This window comes from Mixophyes fleayi, chromosome 7 (assembly GCF_038048845.1).
Source record: "Mixophyes fleayi isolate aMixFle1 chromosome 7, aMixFle1.hap1, whole genome shotgun sequence".
Classification (NCBI taxonomy): domain Eukaryota; kingdom Metazoa; phylum Chordata; class Amphibia; order Anura; family Limnodynastidae; genus Mixophyes; species Mixophyes fleayi.
Window position 1 is genome coordinate 39253984 of NC_134408.1, and position 14508 is coordinate 39268491.

The following is a 14508-nucleotide window of genomic DNA, read 5'->3' on the forward strand; positions in this document are numbered from 1 at the left end:
TTATCATAAATGACATATCCTCAGGAGAGTGCAAACGGGATAAGCCATGTTGCAATGACATCCCTTAGTTTTTCAAACAGGTTGTCATTGGTATGCCTCTTAGTGAAGCCGCTGATACACAGAATAGCCTGCCTCAGAAAAATCTGGCATTGTTGGGTACATACCGCTGCTGTTCCTACTGCTGAAGGCAATGCACCAACCCAATGGACTGTCACAGTCATATAATCTTTAGTTTTCCCAGTTCCGCTTGTCCACATATCTGTGGTTAAGTGTACAGTGGGTAGAATGGCATTTTGTAGCTGAATAATTACATTTAATGAAACCTTTTGATAGAGATGAGGAATTGTATTTCTAGTAAAATGGTGTTATGATGAAATTTGGTAACGGGGACAATTAACTGTCTAAAACCAGCTGCATTAATTGTGGATATTGGATGCAGATCTAACACTAGCATAGTCGCAATGTGGTCTGTGATACGCTTTGAAATTGGGTGACCGCTTTCATACTTGCTTCCTTTTGCAAGGGATTGTTTAACAGTCAACTGTTGTAAACTACTAGTAGTCTTCTTCTTGGTCTTCTTCTGCGTTGAAGATCCACCCCCAGCAGCAACAGCAGAGGGACTAACACTCAAGAATTCTTCAGAGTAATCCTGGAAAGGGGAGAAGTCATATAGCCTTAGCAACTTGGACGCAGGACTAACTCCGATTATTAGTGAGGATATAGAGGAGTAAGGTGTTGTCGGTGTGGCTTTACAAACGCTACAAATGGTTAGAAAACTGTTGTCAGGATTGGGTAAAAATAATTGCACACATAAGAGGTGAATATTTTGGCCTTATGCCCAGGCATGACAATGGCCTTCTTCGTATCAATGACAAAAACTGCTTCCACTGGTGCAGGATTTACACAAACAACATCATCCTCAACATCATCCTCATCAACATCCTCATTATTGCCGTCGTCAACTACACAAATATCCCCCTCACCCTGTTGCAAATACAAAGTGGTATCCTACATTTCTGTATCACCAGCTACACTAAGAGGCACACTGCTGACAACCTGTTTAAAAAACTGGATGTACTACGATACAATGATACAGAATACCCCCACAGTGATTAGAACGACGTATGAAATTCGGACAGCTGAAAGAAAGATCGACTTACCATTACGCAGATGTTGTCATTTAACAAACTGATATGTTGGCGACCGTTGAAAATGACTTCACCTCAAAGCATGACTCCTCTTAAAGCTGCAATGTAAACAACACCTGACGTACGTTTCGCTAATTGCTTACACAGTAGAAGCAATTAGCGAAACGTACGTCAGGTGTTGTTTTTAGAAGGAGTCTGTGAGTCAGGTCAAGCAGGGAGTCCAGCATCTAGCTGGTTATAAGAGAATTATAGATATATCAGAATATAATTTTTGCTCTATTCAGGAACTCCTCTACATGAATCTAGTGGTAGATGACTAAAGATGTCATTACCAGAAATTAAAACAAATATATTGTGATGAAATTCTTAAAGGTTTTTTTTTTTTTATCATAAATCAATCCAACAAGGTCTCTATTGTTTGTGTCAGTATACTAGAAACACAAAACAAATTGTGACAGTATAAAAAATATCCCATAAAAACTATGGGAAAAAGATATGAAAATATTCATATAATTTAAGATTTATCTATCTATCAGTCCTGGCTGCCAAACATCTGAGAAATAGCATTAGAACTGTGATTTGGTGATTTGTATAACTAATTAACCAGCTGTGATGAATGTCAGCTGTAGAAAAAGTCTGTGTTTCTGAGTGAATAGAAACCAAATGGAACAGGGAACATGTAGCTAATTATGACAGTTTTGTCATTAATATACTAAAAACTAATTTTGTCCTACTATAATAAAATATTTTGCTACACTACCCCTTTCCTGACAGACACTTATTTATATATATACTATGATTAAGAAAGCATAATTGGTATATTATAGGATGCTGTTCCTAGAAGGAGCCTGTGAGTTAGGTCATGCAGGGAGTCCAGCATTTAGCTGGTTATAAAAGGATTCATAGATATATCAGAATATGATTTTTGCCCTACAAATGAACTCCTTAATACGAATCTAGTGGTAGACAATTAAAAATGTCATTAACAGAAATTAAAACAGATATACTGTGATGAAATCTATTCTAATCTAAGTCTCTATTGTTTGTGTCAGAATACTGGAAACCCAAAATAAATTGTGACCATATAAAAAATACTCCATAAGAATCATAGGAAATATATATGAGAATACCTATACAATTTAAGATTTATCTATCTATCAGTCCTGGCTGCTAAACATCTGGGAAATAGCATTAAAACTGTGATTTGTACAACTAATTAACTAGCTGTGATGAATGCCAATTGTAGAAAAAGTCTATGTTTCTGAGTGAATATATACCAAATGAAATAAGGTATATGTAGCCAACTATGATAGTTTTGTCATAAATACAACAAATACGAACTTTATTTTACTATAGTATTTTGCTACACTATCCCTTTCCTGACAGGTACTCAATATATTTATTAAGATCAAGAAAGCACAATTGATATACTATAATCACATTTTTATAGATTCTCCAGTTATTAAAAATGTTTTGAATTTCAGCTATGCATGTCAGAACACTAGAGACTTTACCCAATCTGTGGCCACATAATAATGAGAATTAATGTGGGATATACAGCAATACTGCTTCAGCAGCACAGGTGTATATATGGTACCATTCGTATACAAGAACACATGTAGAATGTCCTTAACTGATGCTATATGTATTTAAACTCCAAAAAAAGGAGATATACTAGCCTTGCACTGGTACAGCAGAACAGGTGTATACGAACATGAAATAATTTGCCATCTATATACCAACATGGCAATTCGTGTGATGTGAAGATTAACACAGTAATACACTTACTAGGACTGTATATTTTCCTTATTATTGTGGATCTTTTGGTCTTTACTGACATATTATAGTGACATACTCATCAAAGTGACACCTTATACCTCATTTGTGTAAACCACACGTGACTGTATGATCTTCATGTCCATATGATGGAAACACAATACACTTACCTTATATGATCACTATTCATGAATTGTTGGTATTTTCAAGACCCCATCATAAGACATCTGTATAATATAACTACCATAGATAGAGACTCCCGGTATATATTTACGGAACCAATTAAAGTGTATTGATTTTCTGAATATACGTACCCGACCAAGACTCCGAAATTTTAATATTTCGCTTTTTAACCATACAGTTTTATTTGCATGACTAATAAATAGTAGTTTTATAGTGTAGTGTCAATTTATTTATTTGTTCATTTCTATCCACTCTTGTTATGAAGTGTCCCTTCAACAATACAGGATTTTCTCCATGAGTGTGCCTTCCATATAAGTAGTACTTCTTCTTCTCCTCTATCATATACAATACATTACTACTAGAAGCAGCACCTCATACTATCAGACTAACATATCTAATCATATCTTGAAAATATACATTAATTGGAAAGATTTTTTCTTGTGCGGGAAATCATATACATTATTTCTGTATCACCGGGTACACTAAGAGGCACACTGCTAACAACCTGTTTAAAAAACTGGATGTACTTCGATACAATGATACAGAATACCCCCACAGTGATTAGAACGACATATGAAATCCAGACAGCTGAAAGAAAGATCGACTTACCATTACCCAGATGCTGTCATTTAACAAAACTGATATGTTGGCGACCGTTGAAAATGACTTCACCTCAAAGCGCGACTCCTCTTAAAGCTGCAATGTACGGACCTGGCTGACATTCATTTCATGTAAGTATTATGCTAGGGTTAGGGTTATGATAAAGCACATTGTCCTGTAGCACCCCATGGAATCCAAGAATAAGCTTTATTACCACAAATCCAATATAAACCCTTCGGCAATGGGAGTGCTCTGTATACATTATATGTAGTTCCTAATGCTTCCCTAAAAATAGCTGTGTTGTTTCCTTTTGTAGTGTAACAATTTTTATAATTGAAATCACAACGCTTTGTTTTAATATTTGTCAATGTCTGATTCCCAACCAAAGTTCCATTTTTGGCTACATTATACCACTGTAATCCTTTATAATTATACTTTGTAGGAAATTTAGTCACAAATTTTGATCGAGAACAAAGTATACCCCATCTCCTGACCTGGTATTGGGATATTTGCTACTACTCTTGTGTATTTCTGTCCCTTATTCTACGGCCTATCACCCCTGTATCTGTTATTTTAATACAAAATTGAGGAAACCCACTCAGCACTGTTACTATAATACCTGGGGACTTGTGCAATGATTCCTTAGTACACAAATTCCATGGCATTTTTACTTCTATCAATGTTGGATCTGTTTTTTCTCTATAGTCCTTGTACTCTTGGGGCTAGATTTACTAAGCTGCGGGTTTGAAAAAGTGGGGATGTTGCCTATAGCAACCAATCAGATTCTAGCTGTCATTTTGAAGAAGGTACTAAATAAATGAAAGCTAGAACCTGATTGGTTGCTATAGGCAACATCCTCACTTTTTCAAACCCGCAGCTTAGTAAATCTAGCCCTTGATCCTTTTCTGCTTCAAAAACTGCACAATTCCAATCCATATTATCTATGTCCTGTTCCGTAATAAAATGAGCTACTAAAGGTATACCTGATGTAGCACTTACTGGCAAATGTGTACCCAACAATCACTTTCATTTAATCTTGATTTTATCTCACTGTGCATTTCTTTCCAACACTGAATTCGACATTTCTACCTCTTCAATTTTCCTATGAATTTCTCTTTTCTTTATCCCATGACCATTGTTTTCCTTACACCATTTGACACATCTTTCCTCTTGGACTGGTATGCAGTATTTACAAACACACATCTCAATTGGGGACAGATCATAACAATTTCCTTTTTCCTCTCTATACCTTCACATTAATGAATACTCTGGAACTTCTTCTCCTTCCTCAACATTTGAATTATTTGCCTGTCTGTTACGGAATACTATAACAGAGACATCAATAGCGACAAACAATATTATAGCAATTATAGCCCAAGCACATATGATTATACACATTTTCTTCTCTGGGTTCTCTCTCCTAGCTATGTTGTTATCTGGATGTATATATCAATTCTTGTCTTCACAAAGCTCGTCCTTAGGTTGTTCCAACCAATTTATCAGAGTCTCTGCTGTTGGTGAGTGCTACGATTTTATTATGATCGTAGTGAAATATATCAATATCACTCACTTGTAGATAGGATTACTTGCTGGCTGCTCCTTCTTCGTGCAAGATGTACAAGTCTTCCAAAAGGTATTTTGTGGCCACAGTATCTTTAGGAGAATTTTCCTTCTTACAATGAGAGGCGTGAATCCATGCAGACTTCTCCTTCACCTTTATTGCTGTGGGCGTGGTCAGCAGAATCAAATAAGGTCCTTCCCATCGGTCAGTCAACGAACCAGATCTCAGGAAGCTTCTGATCATTACTTCCTCACCAGGTCGAAGGATATGACAAGCCTTATCCATTGGTATCGGCTGTGTACCTGTCACAGATGCTTGAATCTTTTTTATCTGTTTGATGAGTGAAATCAAATAATTCACAGTTAGGTCATTTGTAGCACTTAGTTCATGTGCTGGAGAAACAACAACATTGGGCAATCTTTCAAATAAAATCTCATATGGGGAAATGTTCAAAGGTCCTCTGGGTGTTATTCTAATGGAATGTAGCACTATGGGTAGAGTCTCAGGCCATAATAACCTGGTTTCCTTGCATATCTTCGAAAGTTTATTTTTAATTGTCCCATTGTACCTTTCTATTTATCCACTGCTCTGGAGGGTGGTACGGGGTGTGAAGTTGCTGATCAATTCCCATCAGTTCACACATTGTCTGAAACACTTTTCCTGTGAAATGAGAACCCTGGTCTAAGGATATGATGTAAGGTATACCATATCTACATACAAAATCCTGTACTAACTTCTTGCTGTGATTCAAGCCGTATTTGTAGCAACTGCATAGCCTTCAACCCAACCACTGAATTGATCTACACAAATTAACACATATTGCAACATCCTTACTTTTGGAAGTTGAATAAAGTCGATCTGTATAATTTGAAAAGGACCCTCAGTTTGTGGAAGATATGAAGGTATCGTTCTTACTGGTCTTCCTGTATTGCTTTTTAAACATATAATGCAAGATGCACCGTACTTGGCTGCTACTGGTGTAAATCCAGACGCATGCCAATATGTCTCTATCAGACTAATCATGGCCATCTTACCTGCATGGGTCAATCCATGAAGCATTTGTGCCAATGCGGGCAAGAGTGATCTGGGGGCGGCAGGCTTACCTTCCTTGCTGCGCCACATGCCAAGCTCATCTTGTGAGCATCCTACATCCTACCACTTGGTCTTTTCCTGTGAATCATAAACTTTTTGCATATCAATTAATGCTTGTACATCAGGTAAACAAACAACATTTTGTATTTCATATGTTTGTTCTGTGTGATCAAATTGCATTTGCACAGCTGCTTTAGTTGCAATGTCGGCTCTATGGTTGCCCTTTGAAACTTCATCAGAATAGTGGCTGGATTTAGAACAACTGGGTGTAATGGTTCTACAATAGAATTAATTGCCCTCAAATCTTGAACTAAGCGAAAACCATGCCCACCATGTTTGCGTACAGGAAAGATGGGCGAGTTGACGGGGCTTTGGGTCTTATTCAATACTTGCTTCCCTAGCAGCTCTTGAATTACAGGAAAGATACCCTTATCTGCCTCAGGGGACAAAGGGTATTGTGGTTTGCTAGGTATGACTGCTCCTGGTTTTAGTTTCACCTGTACCGGAGTGACTGTCAACATTTTCCCTAAATCTTGGGAACTAGTTGCCCATAGCTTTTCAGGTATCTGGTCAAGCATTTGAGATACTTCTGGTGCTATGTTGACTATTAATAATGCACTAGTCATTGTACCAGGATCATCCTGCAAAGCATTATTGACAATATCTTCATGCTTATCTAGTACTTGTAAATATACTCCATCAGCTGTACAAAATACAATGCAACCCAATTTGCAAAGCAGGTCCCTGCCCAATAAATTTGTAGGAGCATCTGCAGCTAACAGAAAAGAATGTTTACTGGTAAGTGGTCCTATGGTAATAGGTAACCTTTTTGTTTCTCTTAAAGATATTACCTTATTTGCTACACCAACAGCATGTATTACATTTTCAGTTAGTGGATATCTTTGTCTTCCCGATATCAAAGATCTTGCAGCACCTGTGTCAACTAAAAAGGGTTGCTCCTTTCCCTGTATTACTAATTTAACTATGTGCTCTTGGGGTTTACTTTGTATAAGCAGCATTTGTGACACAGGTGTGGCTTTAGGTGGTCATTGCGTCCCCCCTTCCTCAGTCTGCTCATTTTGACAAGACTTATTCTGAGGATATCTTTTTATTCTTGGTCTTGTACATTCTTTTGCAAAGTGGCCGTTCTTTTGGCAATTGTAACAAACAATTGCAGACTTGTCAAATCTGGGTCTGTAATTCTGCACATTTGTAGCCCTCTCACCATCCCTCAATTGCATATTCATTAATTTATTTTGTGCTGCTACATTTTTCTTTTGTGCCTGTGCATTTAAATTATCTTCATGTGCCTGTGCTTCCTGAACAATTTCATGAAAACCTTGCTTTCTCCACATTGGCACACTTGTGGTTACACGAGTTTTAATGCTTGGTCTAAGACTGTCTAAAAATGTGTGCAACATCAAAGATTGTAGTGCACTATTTTCCTGTAAAATTGCTGTGAAACCACCATAATGTTCAGCCTCTTCACAAAATCGCTAACTGACTGTATGCGAGTCCAATCTGGTTGACAAGGAAATAACTTTTTAAACTGCGTTTGAAAATTTTTCCATGCCTTATCAATGTTCTCCTTGTTGTTATCTGCGGGCTCGTCTGCCAGTTCTTTCTTAACTTCCTCAGAAAATGTCTTACTCTCTGTGGCTGTAAGTAGCGCAGTGAATAACTGTACTAGGTCTCTATACGTTGGATGCAAGGTCTTATAAGTTTTGTCCAACTTATTCAAAACATATCCTGTATTAATTTGGTAATTAGAGCATTCTTCCACTATCTGTCTTAATTCCATATTACTCCATGGAACATTCATAGTCCATTTTCCCCCGTCCCCCGTGGTAATTTCTCTTATAGGAAACGTTTTAACAACAGATGTGTTTATCAAATCCGATGTGCTTGGCTCCCCCCTCTTAAATGTCTTTATATTGCTCTCATTTACATTGCAATAGTCTTTTGTAATAAGAGGTTGTCTAAGAGGTTGTCTGACCAATTTTAGTTGGGGGCATTAATGTGCCTCCCACCTTCCTTTATATGAATTCCAAGTCCACATCTTATCTTCACATAAAATAACATTTCTGTTATATTTTTTCAGGTCTGTGTCATCTAAGTGATTGAATTCTGTTCCTCTTTTGTCTATTGCAATGACTTCCCTTTCAGTATATGTGTCTGAATCATAATATTCCACACACTCACCCACTAATATTGGTTTAGCATTCCTGCCCATGTATACTGGATTCTCTGTTTTACTTTTTGCTCCCTGTTCTGTCTGATCACTGACATGTTTTCTCTTGACTTCAGACCCATCTACTTTCAATCCTGATGCTGCAGAAATTACTGCTGCCATAGCGTCTGTTTCTATGTCCCTAGATAAGTCACAATTCCTGTCATGTTCCATGTCGTGGTCTGGACCTTTTGTCTGTAAGGTCATAGCCTTTAAGGTCATATCCTGTTCCATATATGCAGGCGGTGCACTGCTACTTGCTTCAATAACCCATTGATTAAATGCTTTTTGTTCTGGTTCTGCCTTACCCACATGTCTTTTTAATTCCACTAACACATTTCTATCAAAGGTACCAGTAAAAGGGATACTTGGACATTTCTTTTTTCATTTCTTCAAATACTGCACACTCTCATTCCCATACTTTCTTAACATCACACTGCCTGGGCAGCTGTAAGGTATAAACAAACTCTGTTTATCGCCTACCGAGGAGCTCCCCCCCATTGTGAGTCACTATATTTACTTCAGACCCAGGATACTCGCAATGTCAAGTCTGGAATTCTCTTCCGACTTTTGGGAGTTTGGGTGCAATCACCTCTAGCACCCTCCTCAGTCACCACGTCTGATGATACAGCTTCAATAACCACAATAAAGCTTCTTGAATTCTGAGAGGTGTCCCTGACACCCAAGTCAAAGAGTCCTTCTTCGCTTGGACCCTCAATAGAATCAAATGCTATAGGGGTCTAAACAGTTTCACACAACCATCATATTCTCACATAGTACTTAAAAGAGATGGAACAACAAATGTATTCTATCAATTTAAACATCGCAACAATGAAAGTCTGATTGCATGGATATGGATTGCCTAACCAATTTGGGTATAAATTTTCGAGATATTTTATTTATTAATGGACATGTAAGTGGTCCTATCCTACTAATGTTTTCTGGTAAGAAATTATATATCTGCCACCATCCCAATCCTATTTGGGTTTTTAGATAGGCGGGACAACTATGACTTACAATTATTGCTGTAAATATTGTAGGATTACAAATTTCGTTTTTATGTCTACCATATGTCACTGAACATTCAGTGCCAGTTTCTACCACTGCTATCAATTAAGTTTGTGTCGTCTTTGTTTTTTGAACTATAACAACACATTTACACTCTGAACAATAAAGATTATTTTCTGACATTTATACACCCCATAACATGAGCACTCTGAATATGTAATATAATGAAGAGACTTACGTGAGAAATATACCACAAAGCCTTACACAACAGCAGGGGTAAGAAATGTCTTACCTCGGTGCACCGTTGATTCAAGTACCCAAAGCCAGTCCTCCTCCGTGCGTCGTGTTAGGTATTATGATGATGATCTTTGTAGAATCAATCCAAAAACGAAGTCTCTTCAGAAAAGTGTCTTTTATTTATGTATGCGCAATACAGACCATTCAATTCAATTAGAATAATGGCAATTTCATATTACTTTTGCAAGCATTTTATACCCAAGACCACACCTAAAACCACAGATTAATACGTTATGTAACAAAAGGAGGCATTTAGCTGGCAATATGCAGAGAAAGCAGGGAAGTAGAGTAAAACATTTGTGCAGTAATGCACCTAGATTGAATGTAAAGACTTATGTATGAAAAGCAATAGTTTAAGTTTGGTTAACTTACATGATTTGAAATCCTTCCTCTCAGCAAACAGACAGGGTGTGTCTGTTAGTGCAAACAGAGCCAGTGATGGGCGTTTCCTTTTAAAGAGAAGGTGGGTGTGTCACCTGTCCATCAAGCTAAGGCTGGGGGAGGAGTATCAGGTATAAAAGCTTGTTTGTATCATGTGTGCACAGAGACCAACGCTGGGGAAGCTGGCTGGTCTTGAGAGAGCTGAGCTATGTCTAGCTAGCATTTAGGGTCTCCAAGAATTGCTGTGAAATCTGTACGTGTCAAAACATTTACCATCCTGACAATAAAACTACATAAAAAGGAAGAAGTTGTTCGCGTTTGCTTCAGCAGTAGCGGGCTCTTGCCACAGTAAATAAAAGCATCATAAAATACTTTAGACCAATAATATCACTCCACATCTCAGGAACTATCAATATCTCCCCCTCTACCCCAGATATAGGCATTACTCCAAATTAATCTTGCCACATCTTATCATGCGCTAACTTACTGTAACTTACTGTACCACAACTTTCCTATTCCCGTAATATGGAGGGCAAATTTCCTTTAGATACGTTACTTTTGCAATACTTTTTAGACATGTTTCTCGACATACCTTAAGCAATAGGTCTATAACAGTAAAACAGCTTAATTTGTCAATATATTTTTTATGCATGTAGCTTCCTAACTCTTAAGCATCCTAACTTTATTTTATAACCAGCTTTTATTCAACTTCCATTTGTGTGAATTGATTATCCATATCACTCCCGGTCCTGTCTCCCAATTTCTTGATCCCTTTGCCACCTGGCTCCCTCACTTTCTCTCCTCTGACCTTCCCTCCCTCATCTTGGGGGACTTTAATATCCCTCAGACCCTGCTGCCTCCAAACTTCTCTCCCTCTCCTCCTCCCTTGGTCTCTCTCAATGGACCATCTCTCACTCCCACCGCAGTGGCCACTCCCTAGATCTGTTTTTTTCACACCTCGGTACAGTCTCTGACCTCATTAATTCACCTTTTCCTCTCTCGGACCACCATCTCCTCTCTTTTAGCATCTCTCCACCCCTCTCATCATCCCCGTCCCCCAAGGTTACTCTAACCAGGTGTAATCTTGGCCCAGTTGATCCTACCAGTTACTCCTCCTCCCTGGGCTTGCTCCTCTCCCCCATCACCACTCTTTCTTGCCCCGATAAGGTTGTCTCCTTTTACAATCGCACTCTTACCAGTGCACTTGACTCTGTCGCCCCGGCTGTCACCGTCAAGCTTCATCGGTCCCGCCGCAACCGTGGCACACTAAACTTACCCTTACCCGCTATCTTCAAAAATGTTCCCGCAGTGCAGAACGGCTCTGGAGAAAGTCACGCACTCATGCTGACTTGCTCCACTTCAAGTTCATACTTACCTCTTACAGTTCGTCCCTAATGCTCTCTAAACAATCTTTCTTTAAAGCTCTCATTTCTTCTCAGTCCTCCAACCCCCATCGGCTTTTTGCCACCTTCAACTCCCTCCTCTTCCCTCCCCCTCTTCCACTCCCCCCCACGCTCTCTGCTGTTGACTTTGCTACCCACTTCACCTCCAAGATTGTGTATTTACGTCATGACATCTCCCAGCAGTCCCTTCATACCCCACCCTCTCCCCCCTCCATATCCACTCTGTCCTCCTTCTCACCCTCCTCTGTTGCTTCTATCTCCTTTCTCCCCTCCCCTCCTGCTAGCTCACCCTCCTTCTCTACCTTCACTCCGGTATCTGCAGATGAAGTCCATACCCTTCTCTCTTCCTCTCCCCCCTCCACTTGCACACAGGACCCAATCCCCTCCCAGCTCCTCCGCTCCCTCTCTCTTGAAGCCTGCTCCCACCTTGCACACCTCCTCAACCTATCCCCCTCCTCTGGAATCTTCCCCTCCTTTTTTAAACATGCTCTTGTCTCCCCCATACTCAAGAAACCGTCCCTTGATCCCGCCTCTCTCTCTAATTACCACCCTATTTTGCTTCTTCCTTTTGCCTCCAAACTCCTTGAACGGGTTGTCTACAACCGTCTCACCTCCTTTCTCTCCTCTCACTCACTCCTTGACCCGCTCCAATCTGTTTTTCGCCCCCTCCACTCCACTGAAACTGCCCTCACTAAGGTCACTAATGACCTTCTCCTCGCTAAATTCAATAGACACTACTACCTCCTTATCCTTCTTGACCTCTCTGCTGCCTTCGATACCATTGACCACGCACTCCTTTTGCAAACTCTCAAATCTATAGGCCTATGTAACACTGTCTTCTCCTGGTTTTCCTCTTAACCGCTCCTTCTCAGTCTCTACTCATGATTCTACATCACCCGCTCTTCCCCTACCTGTTGGCATTCCTCAAGGCTCTATTCTTGGTTCCCTGCTTTTCTCACTCTACACCTCCTCCCTTAGTGTCCTCATCCACTCCTTTGGCCTCCAGTACCACCTCTATGCTGATGATACCCAAATTTATCTTTCATCCCCTTCCCTTCTATCTCGTGTCTCCTCCTGTCTCTCGGCCATCTCATCTTGGATGTCCCAACGCTTCCTTAAACTCAATATTTCTGAGCTTATAGTCTTCCCCCCTTCCAGGACTCTCCCACCTCACCCCCTCTCTATTTCTGTTAATAATACTACCCTCGTTTCTCTCCCCCAAGTCCGATGCCTTGGGGTCATCCTTGATTCCTCCCTCTCATTCAAGCCTCACATTCTGTCCCTCTCAAAATCCTGCTACTTCCACCTTCGGAATATATCTAAGATACGTCCCTTTCTCACCACGGATGATACGAAAACCCTTGTTCACTCGCTTGTTATCTCTCGCCTTGACTACTGTAACCTCCTTCTCTCTGGCCTACCTGATTCTCTCCTTGACCCTCATAAGTCTATCCTTAATGCTGCTGCCCGCCTAATTTTTCTCTCCCGCCGCTCTGTCTCTGCAGTCTCCCTCCATCAGTGACTACATTGGCTCCCCATACCCTACAGAATTAAATTTAAACTCCTCACCCTCACCTTTAAAGCTCTTAGTCAATCTTCCCCTCCTTACATCTCCAATATCATCTCTACCTACACTCCTACCCACCCCTCCACTCTGCCTGTGACCGCCGCCTCACTACTTCACTGATCACCTCCTCTCACTCTCATCTTCAGGACTTTGCCCGAGATGCTCTCCTACTGTGGAACGATCTTCCACGTTTCATCAGGTTAGCATCTACTCTCAAAGGTTTCAAGTAGGCCCTTAAGACTCATTTCTTTATTGAAGTCTATCAGTCCTCCTCATAACGTCCTTATCCTGGCTCTCTCCCCCAGTTAGTACCACCCTATTTGTGTCTCCCCCTTCCCTTTAGGATGTAAGCTCTCATGAGCAGGCCCTCTTTCCTTGTGTGCTCCTTCTACTTTTCCATCACCCTCTGTACCTCTTGGCCTGCTTTGCTAGCCCTGTTTTCCCTGTTTTTCTTAAGCTTCGGCCTTCTTCTCGCTGATTTCTACCTTTCCTTTCACTTTCTGTCCCAGAAATAATCTGATTTGCTTTACCCTGTCACCTGTGTTTGTATATATATTTGTATCATGTTGTGTCTTGGTTCTCTCTTTTCTGTATGTAATGTACGCCGCTGCAGACCCTTTGTGGCGCCTTATAAGTCAAAGATAATAATAATAATAATCATGCTACCCCTTCTGTGTCTCTCTATAAAATGGCGCTGAATTTCCGTGGAAGGTGGAATCCAAAACTCTTGAGATCCAACGACGTTTTGCCTTGTTTTCACTTCCGAGGGCGCATGAAAGTGGCTCGGTACTCGAATCGGTGAAGTTCAGGTGGGCTCAGTTCTCTGAGAATCGAGCCCGAGCATCTCTAATCTAGACCCTTCCTCCCAATCAGGCAGAGGCTTCTGAAGTTATACCAATGTAAATTTAGTAATGAAATATAGAAAACCATTACACAAACTTTATTTAAAGTTAAAACATCTGGGGATTTTTTTTAGGTATTAAATATATCTGAAAACAATTTACTTACAATTTTACATCACAATTTTATAGCCATGATTTATTTTTCTGTACATAGCAACAAATTCTCACTTTGCTAATTATAAGTATATGAGAAGATATTGCTTGTACTCTATCATTAAAATACTTTTCTTTACCATTTACTTTATTTCACCACGTAAGTACAGTCAATTTGCTCTTTATAAGGATACTTAGGGATACTATGCAGTATAATTTTATAACTTTAGTGTGATGTACTTGAACAAAATGTCTCATATTGCTATT